Raw genomic sequence first — 15312 nt, 5'->3', positions numbered from 1 at the left:
GTAATGGGGGTGGGGACATTTCTCTTTAAGCCAATGAGAATTCTCGTATTATGGCTTCGCTTTTTATTTTGACCAGGGGTGCAACTGATTTCTACACCCTGTCCTTCCGCTTCAAGCTAAACGATAACATCTCAAATCTTCGCTTTGGACCAGCACCCTCGCAGAACCGCTGTTCTGACTTTTATTTTGAACACAAAACTCGATGACCGCCAAACCTTGATGCTTATCAATGTTACGTTTTAGGCAAGCTGTTATACATGTAACAATGCACTTTGCGTTTTATTCTCCTTTTATAGTACAGAACATAACCGATTTTGGAATGCTGAACGATATTCAAAATGTGTTTCTGTATGCACAACAATGTTGACATTTATTAAAAAAAGAAAAAAAAGATACACCTATTACGGTGGTTCCTAATATAGGAAACAAGTCTACCCAATGCTTGAACTCCATTTCCTTTTCTCAGTCCTCCAACTACATAATGGAGTGTGGTGTTTTGCGTTTGTAACTGTGAAGTGTATTCAGCCACGTTGGAACCTTCTTCTGCCCGTCTTTTAACGGAGGTTTGTTTCCTTCGCAGATCCAAAATGGAGTCTGTTTCCTCTTGCAGTAGGAGTATCCGCCTTTAGTGCCGGAGCCAATGAGAAAGCTCCTTTCATCCCGGATGCGTTTCCGTCTCAAGCGTCTACACACTGAAGTCAAAGGCCGCCTGAAAACCGCTCGAATGGCTTGGCGGAGAGGATTAAAGCGAAACAAAAATATGCTCTTTTGATGCTTTACGTTTACCCAAGCAACCCTGCAGTTCTACAAATGGACCTCTAAAGGCTCTTAGGTCGTGTTGAAGATGAAGTAGCTGCGCCGTAAACAAGTTTTCCTGGATATTTTAGTCTTCGTTTCTTTGGACGTCTGTTGGTCTCTACACGGTTTTAACAAGCTAGCGCTAGCAGCAGTGACTGGTGAACTGGGTTTAGCTGCAATGGTCTTCTCCAGCTTATGCGGATGTCTCCGGAATTTATATTAAACCGACGGCGACAAATGGGACCATCCAGGAACTGTCGAAAGCACTGCGGCATAGACTAAATGTTAAACTTTCAGATGCCTATTTAAACTCGAATTAAGACGGAGGTAAGAGCCATGTTACTAACCCTTGCAATGCTAACATGTTAACAACAACAAACTGACTCCTGCGGCTTCCATGGTTTCACTCTGGTTGTAGTATGTTGCGACAAAGGTCAACTTGCAGTATCTCTTTTTACTCATAGCTTTTAATAAGCCATTGCAACATTTAAAGGCAAATTCCCTATATCACTGTTATGTAATAATAGCTTCGAATGCTTGTTTTTTATATAGATTTCTTTTATTTAACTGGGAGACTGAGTTTGTTGTGGAAGGGCTGAGAATTTGAAAAAAGCAGCGATTCACAAGGGATAAACCTGAACAACTTCCATTATTTTATGGTAAGTTTAGTTTCGAGATTTATTTTAGTTAATTTAGTTTATATTTTAGTTTTTATTTTAGTTTTTATTTTAGTTTTTAGTGAATCGTCACCAGTGTGTGAAGAGATTAGCATTGATAGTGTGTTGATTTTTGCAATAAATTACATATTTTACATGGCTTGTCCTGAACAGAAACACTACGGTATATTGTTCGTTCACATTAAGTTTCAGGGTTGTGTTATGCTCCCATTACAGGGATACTTCCCCTTTTCCCAGACAATAATTAAGATTGCAGATCTCAAGGGAATGCACTTAATAACATCCAAATGTGGACCCATTTTAAACGGCTCACTGGCGGTGCTCATTTGGCAGTTGATCTAACACACTACCAGTCTGTCTGCTTTTCCATTAGCTCTGCACAGTGTCGTGGATTTGAAGTATGAAGCGCCAAGTGCTGGCCATTTGCTCGACTGTTCCAGAACTGAAGCAAAATGGATGTGTTAAGGGAGCAATGAGTTGATTTCTGGTTTTAAAAAAAGTCATAAAGCATTGTAGAGCTGTTAAATAGAAGGTTTTGAAGTATTTGTGTGCCACTAGAAATTATCCATTACTAACAGGTGTATAGGTGTATTTATTTACAACCTTAACAGTGGACTGTGGGGACATGCGTAATCTAATCAAATAGAGTAGTGCAAATGTGTGTTTTGTCTAGAAGGTGAAATAACAGGATTACTTTAAAAGAATTAGAATATAGAGGTGAAGCCTGTTGGTTTGGTGCAGTAGCAGTGATGAGGAAAACACTGCAGTGCTGCTGGTGGTGTTTTTCACGAAGACACTGAGTGTGTTGTAGCTTTTAGAAGCTTCGGGTCTACTACACTGCAGATGCATTGATGCATATCGCTCTTTCAGTTGAACTTCGCCTCTATTTTTCATATCTTTGGAATCTCTACGCTTATCACAGTGCAGTTGTTATATGTGGAATTGAAGTGACTTTATCTTTTAATAATTGTGGTTTCAGACCGATTTCTATTGCCATGTATGCGGGGCTTTTTATGCAACTTCTCCGTCTCATAAAAATAGTGCAGTCAATATTTATGTCAACAGCACTTTCAGTTTTGTAGTCTGGTATGTTCTAAGGATATCGTTTTTATAGGAGCTGATAATTGCAGAGACACCGAACTCCCCCAAATCTGCTTGTCATCCGGTTCCCATTAGTGCTACTGAGACTTTTCTCCTGTTCCCATAAGTGATACCAGAGAATCATGGTATACCCTCTGTCTGCAACAGGAAATGGAGCTCTGCTGGGGTTAGAAAGGTCATTAGCTCAAGAGAGAAAGACAAGCCGCATTTCTGTAATGCTGCTCTGCTTTTATCCAGCTGCACATTTATAAAACTCCCCAAGCTGCCTCTCCCTGCTTGTGGGACTAACCTGTTTTACAGTGAGGGTTGTGAAGTATTACGAAGACATGTGACTGATATCGTTGAACATTTTGACGACATTGGGCTCGTCACTGTTAAAACTGTATGCTTTTATAAAATTTTTGGGGTGAATTAATGGGAAGATGCTTCTGATTTCAAGTTGTTTATAGTTTATGTGGGATAAAAATCAATAGTTTTTATAAATTGCTGCTCACTTTTTGAGTTCGCCTCAACAGTAGTTACATCTTAGACCCCTCTCTGGCTTCTAAAGGTTCTTCATGGCATATATTTGACAAGGTGTCAGATTCCTCAGAAATCTTGGTCCATATTGACATGATGGCGTACCGCAGTTGCTGTAGAATTGTCAGCTGCAAATCTGTGGCGTACATCTCCTGTTCCACTGCATCCCAAAAGGTCCGTTTTTAAATTCAGAGGTCACTGGAATAGAGTTGACTCATTGTCACAATGAAGTAAACAGTTTTGAGATGATTTGAGCTCTGTGATCTGGTGCTTTATCCTCCTGGAAGTATCAATGAGAAGATGGGTGCACTGTGACTGTAAAGAGATGGACATGGCCAGGAGTAAATACCAAGTTAGGTTGTGGCATTTTAACAGAGTTCAATTGGTTCTTAGGATGCCAATGTTTGCCAAGAAAAGACTCCCAATATGATTACATTATCATCACCACCTGCTTGAACCATTGAGACAAGGGATGGGTGCACATATTCATGACAGAACATATAATTTAGTAAATTTATCATATATTTAAAAAAATCTACTGATGGTAACAACGCAAAACACACAAAATGTACGCTCAATTGAAAAACAGGAATGTGTGTATATATTAAATTGTTTTTATAATTTCTTTAATATTAAAACACAGTTAAGCTAAGTTAAACTAAATAATTAGAACAGTCATCATGTGGTGCCTGTATTCTGCACTTACACCATGTTGCACTTAAAATACCCACATTTTCTCACCGATGTTTTCCCACATCAACTTTCAGTTCTGTTTGGAGTCCTTCATATCAAAACATACTAATCCTTTGCAGTGCATTGATCCCAACAGCCTAAAGACTTTATCAGGGTAGCATTCAACAGCAATCCTACATTCACTCAAAAAAGACGGCCACATTTGCTTTTGTTGTTGCTATGCTGCTTTGCGCTTGTGACAACGAAAATATTTCAAGGAGGCTTGGGATGAACTGATGTTATGTTTACAGGTAGACCTGCACAATAGACATGTAATCTTTTAATGGTGATTCTATGAAAAGTATATTAAAAGGACACATTATTTGCTTCAGCCTTGTGTCGGTCTGCAGTATGTGTGATCTTTGTTGCCCCATTTGAGCCACCGTACGGCATGTAAATAATTGTCATTGTGACTGACTGGAGCAGGCAGTGTGTTAGTCTTCCTAATAAAACTAGCTGTATTAGGAAGAACATCATAACACTATATATATTCAAGACTGATATAGGAGAACATGACAAAAAAATAAATTATTGGCTTCTTGCATTATTTATATACAAGTATTCCTACAAACAATTTCAAAATAAATATACCAGATGCACAATATTAGAAAATCTTACAATAGTGGCAATAATGATTAAAGATACTGCGATGACGATATCAGTTGGAATATGTTTCTCATTTGTGCTTCCTTCACTTCAACATTTTGGGTAATGTTTGTGTCAGGTGTGGGCATCTGCTGCCATGAGACTCCGTCCAACGATATATTTTAGGAGATATATTTTAGTTACTTTTATTTGGACTTAATATCATGATTTTTTTTTTTTCTGTTTAATAACGTGACATATATAATGTTGCACAATTCTATAGCATCGTTTGCATGTTAGTCTCTAAAAAACGTACAGGGAAAAAAATCTGGCCTCATACCATCTTGAAATACATATTATTTAATACACTTATAGGTATTAGAGATACACACATACTACATTTTGAAATTTTGTTGAAAAATAGGACATTTCAGGCAGGAGGATAAATGGGTAGTTGCTCCTGTTTTGAAGAGGAAAAAATGCTCTGGTTTCTAGTCCAGTAGTCACTCTGACTGCTTTCTGTCTATGCACGCCTTCCCCTCCCCCTCAAGTACTTAGAGTGTGGCCCTTTTAGGTAAACAAGCATGGCTACTCCTATTTCTTGCTTTACTGTCTGCCTCTGCATTAATGTGTCTAGGTTTCTCTTGTCCTTCATGTTCAAGTTATGTAAATCTTTTATAGCTGCTGTTCCAGCAGCACAATCTCAGTGGATGCTCAAATGGCATTTGATGTCTTTTGAAATTCAGCCTAGTCCATTGCCCTCTTCTCTATCCTCGAAGAGAAAAGGAACAAAATGGCGGGCCCAATCCCACTGCTTCCCTTGGGGAGTATAGAGCCTCATTCCTGGATTTGGGAGGTCTTAATGATTCTTGATGTCTTAAACTTGTGTTAGAATCTGCAAGCTTTTCCTCTGTCCCGTTCTTGACAATATTTTCCCCAAGTCTCTTGGACATCAAAGGGAAACATTCTCTACTGTGAAATTCTGCTGCTTCTCGTGAAATGTGCCTTTTACACATTTAGCTTTTGATCTTTCCATCTGAACGTTTAAAAATGATTATGGGATTCTTATTTTCTATTAAAAATTTACTTACTATTATCCTTGATTACAATGTGCATGCAAAAAAATCTCATATTAAGCCCCAAGATATATATTTATTCTCACTCCACCATGAACTGTAACAGGTACTGATCTGCAGGTCTAGTCATTATCTTTCTAACTTCTGCTGTAATTGTTCAATCAGAAATGGTTTAGCTGCTACAAATTAATTTTTATGTCATTTCAAAGAGTTGAAATGGTTAGTGTTTGATGTAGTTTCTTTTCTTCAGTCTCTTTCTTTCCGTTTTCTGTTATCAAGTTGAATAGATGCCTGTCTAAATATTTTAACTGTCATACAAGTATCACAAATGCATGTAGAGTGAAACCATAGCAGGTTTCATAGCTGGCCTGCTTGACTGTATTACAGAGTCTAGGCATTGAATCATAATTTTTTCAGATTGGACAGAAACAGTTAGGTTTGACTGGATGTACAGCTGAACAAGAGGCTTCCCTGGTGGATGTATTATCCATACATGAAATGTGAAATGTTGAAGAGGTCAACTGGCCACATCTTAGAGCTAATGGTATATGCAGACTGTGCTTCCTCTCCCTCTGGGCACAACTGGCCTGGACCGTTCAGCTTGTTTCTAATGAAAGGGCAAGACAGATTTATTTTTTTTTCCTGCTTGGACCCCATTAAAAGATAAGACATCGACTCTACATCATTTATCTGTTATAATTGATCAATGCTAACTCACCACTTGGAAGCAGGAATTGTCATAGGACTTTTTCAGTTGTGAAATAAAATCTTGTTTAGCATTGCTGACGGAGCATCATGACGTTTTATGAAAGCAAAATTGTTTTCTGCTTCCTAGTATGAACAACTATTTGTTGTTGTTTTTGACCATAGCAGACTTGAGTCGTAAATAAAACACGTTAGCTATTTTGCATTTGTTTTGCTCTGCTGTTTAAGGATATGTTAAGAGGCCAAGCTACTATAAGAGTCCATTTAAAGCTCTTGCGTGCAGCGTCATCCACTTCAAGTTGGGAATCAGCAAAGCTTAAACGGCTGTAAGGGCGTTAGGACAAAGTGTGGTGGGGGAGGGTTGGGGTGGCGTGGCCTGGCTGAATCTCAATCACTAAGGCCCTTCAGCAAGGCTGGCCTTTTGATGGGCCAGCTGCAGCCATTCATTCAGCCATTTACATTGAAATGCAACAGCAGAAAGGGGGAGGAGACGGCTGTGCTGAGATTGGCCTATGAGCTTGTGCGGATGGGATGTGAATGGAAAGCAAAAGCATACCTAAATACCAAAGAGAGGGTGTCTGCCTGTCAGGGGGCCTCTGCTGCTGCTCACCAATACAAGCAGCCATACTTTGTTTTCCCCCAGCATGCTGTAGGGCAGTATACTTCACACAAAAGATCTAAGCACCCTTTTTGACCAGTACATGCATTTTCACCTCTCAGCTGTTTTGTGTCTTTACAGCCAGACTGGTGGCTGTAAAGAGGTCGTGATTCATTCCTCTATTTATTTGAATGGCACTCACTGGTTCACGCCAAACCTCTTGTTCCTGCTTTGTCTGTGGAATAAAATTTTTCTCAGATCAATTATTTAAATGTGAAGTTAATTTCAAGGCTTGTATGGTAGAAATTAGTATCTTGCTCAAGTTTTAACTTATCATTTTAACAAATAAGCAAGCAAGATGAGAACATTTTCATTTTGATGAATAATTCTGCACACAAACAGTTGTTCAGATATTACATGTGCAAATATATTTCTAAGATAGCTAAAATCTCAGTTTTATATTAATAAAAAATCAGCTTGGAGGTTTATTAACATTTTGGTGTTCACTGAGCCATTGGTGTCCAATAATGAAATTAAATAGAACTGCCCTTATTAGTTTGCACACAGGGACTGAGCATTTTTTTTGTTTAGAGAGGTTGATATAGATCATATTGTATGAGTTGATTCATTTACTCTTATTCATGTCATCTTCACTGATATCAGTTAAAGCCGTAGAGCTGCATGAAGGTCACAGCCTGAGCCCAGATGTCTGTTCTTTTTTCCCACATCCTGCTTTATGCTCACAGTGGGGCATGTGTCATAAAGCAGCAGTGTATGCTGCAAACAGTTGTAAAAATGCTGGTATGACATGGTAATTAGGTTATAGTCTCGAATATACTTCCTTGCTGTTCTGACTTCACCCAGAGGATTGAATTTTAGGTATTTGATCAATGCTGAAGAGCTTTTGGGCAGCAAGTGGATTATGACAAAAATTTAATTTTAGGCATAAAACTTAAAATGGTTTAAGAATAAAAAAAATCTAAATTGATACAGTTAAAATAGTTGTAGTACTCACTGTGTATTTTATGCCATTATTCCATCATGAGTTTTTTCCATTGCAAAGAAAAACTCCAGGGCCAACTGCAAACTGAGTACGTTACGTATTCTTAGACCTCCTCTAAATTATAGCCAGGGTCTTTTATTTCAGACCTCGGGGTCTGGGGTGCTGCAACGTTTAGATGTACCGCTGGTCCAATAAACTTGAATCAAATGGCTGAATTTTGTCTTCAACATGAAAGGAAGTTCTCTAGACTCCTGATAATAATCTCATTATTTGACTCAGGTGTGTTGAAGCAGAGAGATGTCTTAACGTTGCAGGACGTCGGGCCTAGAGTTGCAGACCTCTATATAACATAGTCCTGACAACCCCTCAGGCCTTTTTTTAACCCAACACCAATAGCCTAGTAATTTGATTATTGCCTTAATGAACTCAGCTCTTACAGAGGTGATTATCAAAATGTAGCTTACATTTACTTTCCTGTTGAATCTTCTTGATCTAATGGAACCAGGAGCTTTTGTTGACTTGGTGGTAGTACCCTGCATTGAGTTTGTGTGACCGTTTGCTTTTCTCTGAGTTTACGACTCTTATTTTGAAGTAAGAGAGGAAGTAGTATTTGGGCTGCAACACTGTTGTTTTTTCGAGTTTGCAAAGTAAAACATTCACGTCAGGCACACCTACAGCACTCGGTTACAATGGATTTGAAGAAGCCTCTGTCCCTTAAAATCGTTTGTGAGGCAGGATTTTGATTTTTCACAGTTCCTTTTAGTAACTCTGACATTTGTGATGGCTTTATTCAGATGCATGATGCACCATGCTGCCAAGCAAAAGTAATTTGGGTAGTAGTTTGTGGTTTTGACTGAATCTCCAATAGAGCATCTGTCGGATGTGCAGGACAAACGAGTCTGATTGATGGAGACTCCATCAATTTACAGCGTCTGCGTCTGCAGCGTCGCATCCTGGTTTCTGATATTAGTACATCTTCATGACTGTAGTGGAATTATTTTTTGGAAAACTTTTCTGTTACAAACCCACAGAGATAAGTCTCCTCTGAGCTTCTTCTGACTAATTTTAAATCACAAGTAGATACTGCAATATCCTGCGTAGCTATGAGTGCAAAAATGTGTTGGTCTCTCCTTGAAGTGATTTGCAAAAGTGGCTCATATGTCTATTGGTAGGGGAATCAGCATGTTATTAGGCTACTTTTTTATGTCAATGCAGCTTTAAATCAAGGTAGCATGTCATACCATTGATGAAAGTTGTGATACCATTATCAGTTAGACTTCACCAAAAATCTTTTTACTGTTTACTTGTTTTTCTTTTGGGAGCTTTTGCATCTCAGCCACTATTAAGTATGGTCATGAAGGCCAGTGAAACTCCCTCCAATTATTCATAAATGTAGTCAGCTTATGGAATTTGTGCATTTAAAACATAATATTCCACCAAACTTTGTATCTGAGCAGTCTGTCACAAATGTCATATTACATATATTGATATTGAGATAATGACTGCATTGACTCTGCTTCAATAAACACCAAGTGTGGACTGACATCTGTAATGTTTGACTGTTGTTTACTAGAGGATACTCATTACATTGTTCTTTTTTTTTTTTTTAGTAAACTACTTGGTCTCAATGATTTTTGTCCCCAGGAACATTTGAAAGCACCTCTTTAAATTTAGACAGCCAGAGACTTAGTGGTTCACCCAAACCAGTGGTCATCTTGGCCACAATCTGTCAGAAGGCTGTAGTTACATCTCAGCTGTGTTGCAACATTATGAAAAGGAAGGCAAACATCTTTATGCTGATTTTAGGCTTCCTCCTACAACACAACACAGCTTTCTGTAGCAAACAACCTGAATACCTGAGCGCTGCCACGCAAAATACAAAACAATATGTGACGTCACTGAATAAGAATTAATTTCTTTAGTGCATTGGTAAAGATAATGGGTTGCTTCTGGTACCATTTAGGCCAATTTCAAACAGGTACTGCCTTTCAATAATCAGGTTGGAATCTAATGTTTTGGGTGGTGTGTTTTGAGTCAGGATGCTTTTACGTAGCGTACTTCGGCTTCTTCCCACAGCTCACTGTGTACCCCACATCGAACCCAATAAAAGCTACCCAACATCCATGTGCTTTAGCCATGCATTCATTACTACTTTGTTTAGCTTGACTCAGGGTTATTGTTCAATTGGTAAGGAAAATTGTACGCTACCTAAAAAAAATATTCTTAATACATGACAGTATTGTTTGTTTTGTTTTTGTTGTGGTGTTTCCTCTTTTTGCAGTGGTTGAGGATATTTCCAGGTGAACTATAATTTTTGTCTAGACCCAGAAGTTTAACACTTACATTTTTAACATAACATGATCAAAAAAGTTAAACAATTTTGTACAAAAGATGGCTATTGAAGATGCAGCATACCTTATTGAAATGAAAGACGTTTTAACCAACACATTCTCACTCCCTACTCGTCATATATTGACGAGTTGGGACGATTTCTGACCATGCGTCACATATTGACGTGAAGGGTACCCCCTTTGCGTCAATATGTGACGACTTGGGCAGGGTCCTTCAGCGTCACATGTTGACGATTTGGGTAGGTCTCATGTTTTACGTGGATTATTGAAGCGAAGGGTTCTCGCAACCGCTGCCGACACTTCAAAACCCGACGATTTGGTTAGGTTTAGGGCAAAAATTACGGTAAGGCATAGGGTAAAACACCTCGCGTCACATATTGACGCAAAAGGGGTACCCTGTGCGTCAATATGCGACGAGGACGGACCGTCCCATGCGTAAATATGACGAGTAGGGAGTGAGAATGGGTTGTTTTAACACAGACCAACAATTCTATCTTTATAGCTTAACAGAAAACTGGTGGTTATTTTTCCTCCATTGTTACCTTACTGCACCTCCTAAATAAAATAGAAGAAATTCCGTCTTATGACCTGTGCACTTTCTAATTATGCTTTAAATGGCATTATTTATTATTACATAATTACAGCACTGTTTTAGGGGTGTTTGTAAAAGTAGCATTAATAATTTCCGGAGAACAGTGCTTTAGTTTGTATCTTTTGGCCAGTGTGTTTAATGAGAGCCTGCAGGAAGGAGTGGAAAATCACACAATCTCCAGTCAGTCTGCCCAGGGACTTTCCCTCCTCCTGAATATGTGGCAGCTCAGAACTGGTTTTACACGTACATGACAGAATGTTTTATATTAGACGCGTGTTCCTACATTGCGTTGCATAACGTGAAAATACTTGCATAATTTATATATTGTTTTATTTTCAGAAGGGTTCCAATTCAAAAGTGTAAGGAATCTTGTATATTGAATGTGTGTTGGTTTAGAGACACCGTCTTTCCAGCACTCACTTTTTGCTTGGGAATAGACAGATCTTTGACTGAGTCACAAAAGTTAACCAGCAACATAGCTTTAAAAGTTTGGGTTTTTTTTAACTAGAACCGTCTTCGCTATAAATATGTTGCCTTGCTTTTGTGCCCATCTGGGTATTTGTGCTAGTGTGTGTGTGTGTGTGTGTGTGTGTGTGTGTGCGCGCGCCTCTCTCAGTCATACTGCCTGCCATGAGTCTTTTTATAGAAACAGCAGCCAGCAGTGTAATCTCTGGTGTGGATATAGGACAGCCTTTTATTCCGTCTCATTACTTATGCAAAGCCAGTTCTCACCCGCTGTCACTGCACAGCTTGTTTGGAATTTACAGTTTTCTTCAAAATAGATGAAGAGTTAATAGGTGATGCCAATTTATTTAGTTTTTAAAAGTGCAAAACACGTGTCCGTCTGCTGGCCTTATCATGAAGGAATAAGTAAATTTGTGTCTTGATTTTTTTTTTAATTTATTATTCTAGATTTACAATCTGGAAAAATAGTACAACGTAAAGCTCGTTTTGAAATAAAGGAATGTTTTCTAGGTTATTGCTTAAAACTAAATTTCATTGAAAAAATTTGAGGAGAGGAAATGTATTTATATCTTCTGATATATTAAAAATGTGTCTTCTGGATGAATAATTTAACAAACTCCAGCTACATTTAGAAGTTCTTGATGGAGGGGAAGAATGATCCTCAGGGAGGATACTGAACGGCACAGTATTTTTGGTTAAAGTGAATTTTGATTCATAAATAGTTGCCATCAGTATGTGACATTATCTCCCTTCAGTTCTTCCACTTTGGAATCTAATTTCTTTTTTTTACATTGAGATCTGCCAAAAGGTCCAGGCTAGGGGTGCGCCGATAAATCCGCCAGTTGACAAATCAGCCCCGGTTTCCTTAATTTTGGGAGATCGGTGATAGGCCAATACTTACATGTGAAGCTGATCTTATCTACCTAGACAATGGTCTAGAAATCAACCATTGTCCTCTTTTGCTCTGTTTCAGAGGTTTGGCTGACAGGTTTGTTCACCGGGTCATGTTTGCAATAAACCATAGTCAACCTGCTGTTGCCAACTCAGCGACTTTCTTGCTATATTTAGCAACATTTCAGACACAAAAAAAAAAACCCTGCCGAAATTGGAATCAGCAGGTTAGGCTTTTTAAAGTTCAGTAATCATTGATCGGCCAGAAAACACCAATCAGTACACCCCTAGTCCAGACATCAATTGGGGGGGTTTCGAAGTCAACTCTCCAATATTACACTTTGGATCAATTAAGTGAAGTAGTTACAGGCTCTTAGTGACTGAGCTGTGATGGCAAGATGGGATTGCAGACAGAGGCTGCCGCAGTGATATAATGCAAAGTAAAGACAGCAGTTTAGTCCTTTTACGTGAACCCTGGTGTGGTTCACTCCAAGCAGACCATCCAGTGTTCTGAACGAAGAAAGTGACGTTTGATTTAGACACGTGATGTGAAAACTTGTAAATTATTTCAATACCTCGCTCTTCGTCTGCCTAATCACAGCAGCACGTTGTAGTCTCTCCCTCTCTGCAGTGTTTTTCAGTGCTGCTGCATTCATCTCTTGTATACAGAGCAGCTCATTAGATTGTTTCCTTGCCTGCTGCTCATAGTGGACAGCTTTTTGTACTAGCACCCCAAACAAACAGCTATTGTGGTTGCATGATATTTTCTAGGCGACGCAGTCCTCTTTCAAAAGAGCAGAGCGAAAGTGAAACAAACAAAATAAAGGTGGGGAATTATTTGGTATTTCCCATCCAGTTGAACAGTGTTGCAAGGATTCCCTTGGTGTGAACTCCTCCACTGTGTTTATTAAAACGATTGCAAAACATGAGAGTTGAACACCAAAACATTGATAGTTATTACTTTACTGGAGATGTCTGTGACGGATGGAAGAAATGAAAATGGGCAAATACCTTTACCGTTATACAAGTGTGCACAAGCTTTTACCTTTACAAGGCTTTTTTTTATGTGATAAATGTTTTGGTGTCCAGTTCAACATTTTTAAAAGGGAGATTTTCTTTTGTAACAGAACAAGATTCTTGGTTTTACATATTATGTTTGAGTTCTCTAAAAAAAAAACAAGGGGAATCACTTCAACACCTTGTGAAACAAATACATGTACATGTATATAAATTGCCTACCGATCTGCGTATCGGTGTATAAATGTGTGTTTGTTTGTGAGTGCGACTGGGTGAATGTGACTCTAGTGTAAACCGCTTTGAGTGGTCAAAATGACTGGAAAAGCGCTATATAAGTTCAGTCCATTTACCATTTACCATATCAGCTATATTTGTGAAACAATGGGTGGTTTACATAGTTTTGGGTTAATATGGTTAAAATAGAATATAATAGAATAGTATATATTGTCATTGTGATAACAGTATGTGCAGTAAAATAATGTCTCAAAGGACTGGTAGTATATACGGGAGTGGAATAATTGCTGGCCAAAGTTGCATGAGCCTACACTTTGCTTATCAATTTAATATACAGCCTCCTGGAAGCAGTCTCACTGCACAGAGTGCTGCAAGCATTTAGAGAAGAATAAAATCTGCAATACAGAGTAGTTGAGCAGGTTGATCTACTCTAGGGCCACGTGATATCAGGGAAAATTTCTGTTGCCGAAAATGGTGATGAAATTGATTCTGATTAACCCATATTTTCCTTTTTCAACATTAAGAAATGTCCCCACCACTTCCACATACGGGTGGGCGATGTGGGCTGAAAGTTTTACAAATTATATTTTGTGGTACTCCAGTAGTAATGATAAATGTGATGATAAGAACTGTCTTATTCATTTTTAGGTAACTGTATAGCTGCATGACACAGCATAAATACTTCTCTTAATAAACAAGTCCATTTGTAACATGCTTTTTTTAGGACACCAGTCACATAAACATGAGTGATTTGTGGCACACAGTAACTTCATTTAATCATGTTTTCAAATGTATTGATATTTTTAATACTGTCGTTGAACAAAGTGGAGTGAATGGTGAAAATAACAACCCTGACAATACAGTTTTTTGAAAAAATATTCATTCCAATTCATCATGACTATGATGAATAAAAATTCTTATCATGACAAGAAGTGTATTACAATAAATAAGTGATACAATGAAAGCCCACCCCTACCTTTATAGCTGCAATATTGTAGACAGCAATTGCGATGCTGATTGTGGTTCAATTTTAATGTTCCCTATTTTATCCCTAATTACAGATTCTTAAAAAACATTTTATTGTTTATGAAATTTTGCTAATATCTTGTCATGTGTCAATCTCATCTCAGATGTATCATCTCGTCTCTTGATCCGGATGCCTTGTAATGATATACAATATAATCGTCTCAAGCTTTGCTAGCTTCATTAGTCATCAATTTTAGCATCTGGAATTATAATAAAGCCACTGTAAGATTTTTATTTATCTTTTAGGTTACATAACTCTGGAAATCTAGAATAATCTACATAATAAAAATTATTTACAGAAAACAGTTATTGAGGTTAAAGCTGCAGAATGTAACTTTTATGAAACATGTTTTTTTTACTTGTTTGTTCAAAGTATCACTGTGCCTTGATGTGTGTGTGGTATGAGACACATAATTTATGAAAGACTCAAGCTCATCTGCCTTTTCCCAGTGCTAAATTGAAACAACTAATCAGAGCCAGGAGGAGGGGCTTAGTTCTGTCAATCAGCCTTGTGTGAATGCTGCTTTTCCCTCCTCCATTTGCTCTGTACTACATGATAGCTTCTTCCTGATATCAGAGTTTGCCGTGAGTGTTCAGACTAGATGGGATGGGCACCGATTACGATGGATAAATAGTTTTCCTGTAATGGCAAGTTGTTTCTCCGGACCCTAACCCTACCCTCCTTTTTGTAGAGGGTACATACTACAGCTTGAAAGACAAATATGCATTGATACAATAATGGAATTTCGTTTTGCTTTCTCTCTCTAAGAACTATTAGAAAGCAGATCTCTGTTTTGGTAACCTTAACACACCGAGCACATGAGCCCTGCTGTCTAGTCTCCTCTCACCAGTGATATCAGAAGATGAGTGTTTGGTGTGTTTCTTAATTCTTTTAAGAGTTTTATAAAATGTGCTGCATAAAATATGCGTTGAAGATTGATG

The 15312-nt window shown here is 38.2% G+C and overlaps 1 protein-coding gene across 2 annotated transcripts in view; it reads left to right on the top strand.

Annotated features, from left to right (window-relative positions):
• Positions 1–688: 688 nt before the first annotated feature.
• The window catches only part of ankrd11 (ankyrin repeat domain 11), a 113315-nt gene continuing 98691 nt past the window's right edge, over positions 689–15312 (top strand). For both annotated transcript variants that reach the window (XM_023332221.1, XM_023332220.1), the window contains exon 1: positions 689–1125. The gene's annotated coding sequence lies outside the window, so the exon portion shown is untranslated. The remainder of the gene's footprint in view (positions 1126–15312) is intronic.

This window comes from Xiphophorus maculatus, chromosome 4 (assembly GCF_002775205.1).
Source record: "Xiphophorus maculatus strain JP 163 A chromosome 4, X_maculatus-5.0-male, whole genome shotgun sequence".
NCBI lineage: Eukaryota > Metazoa > Chordata > Actinopteri > Cyprinodontiformes > Poeciliidae > Xiphophorus > Xiphophorus maculatus.
This window is presented reverse-complemented; position numbering and strand designations above follow the sequence as displayed.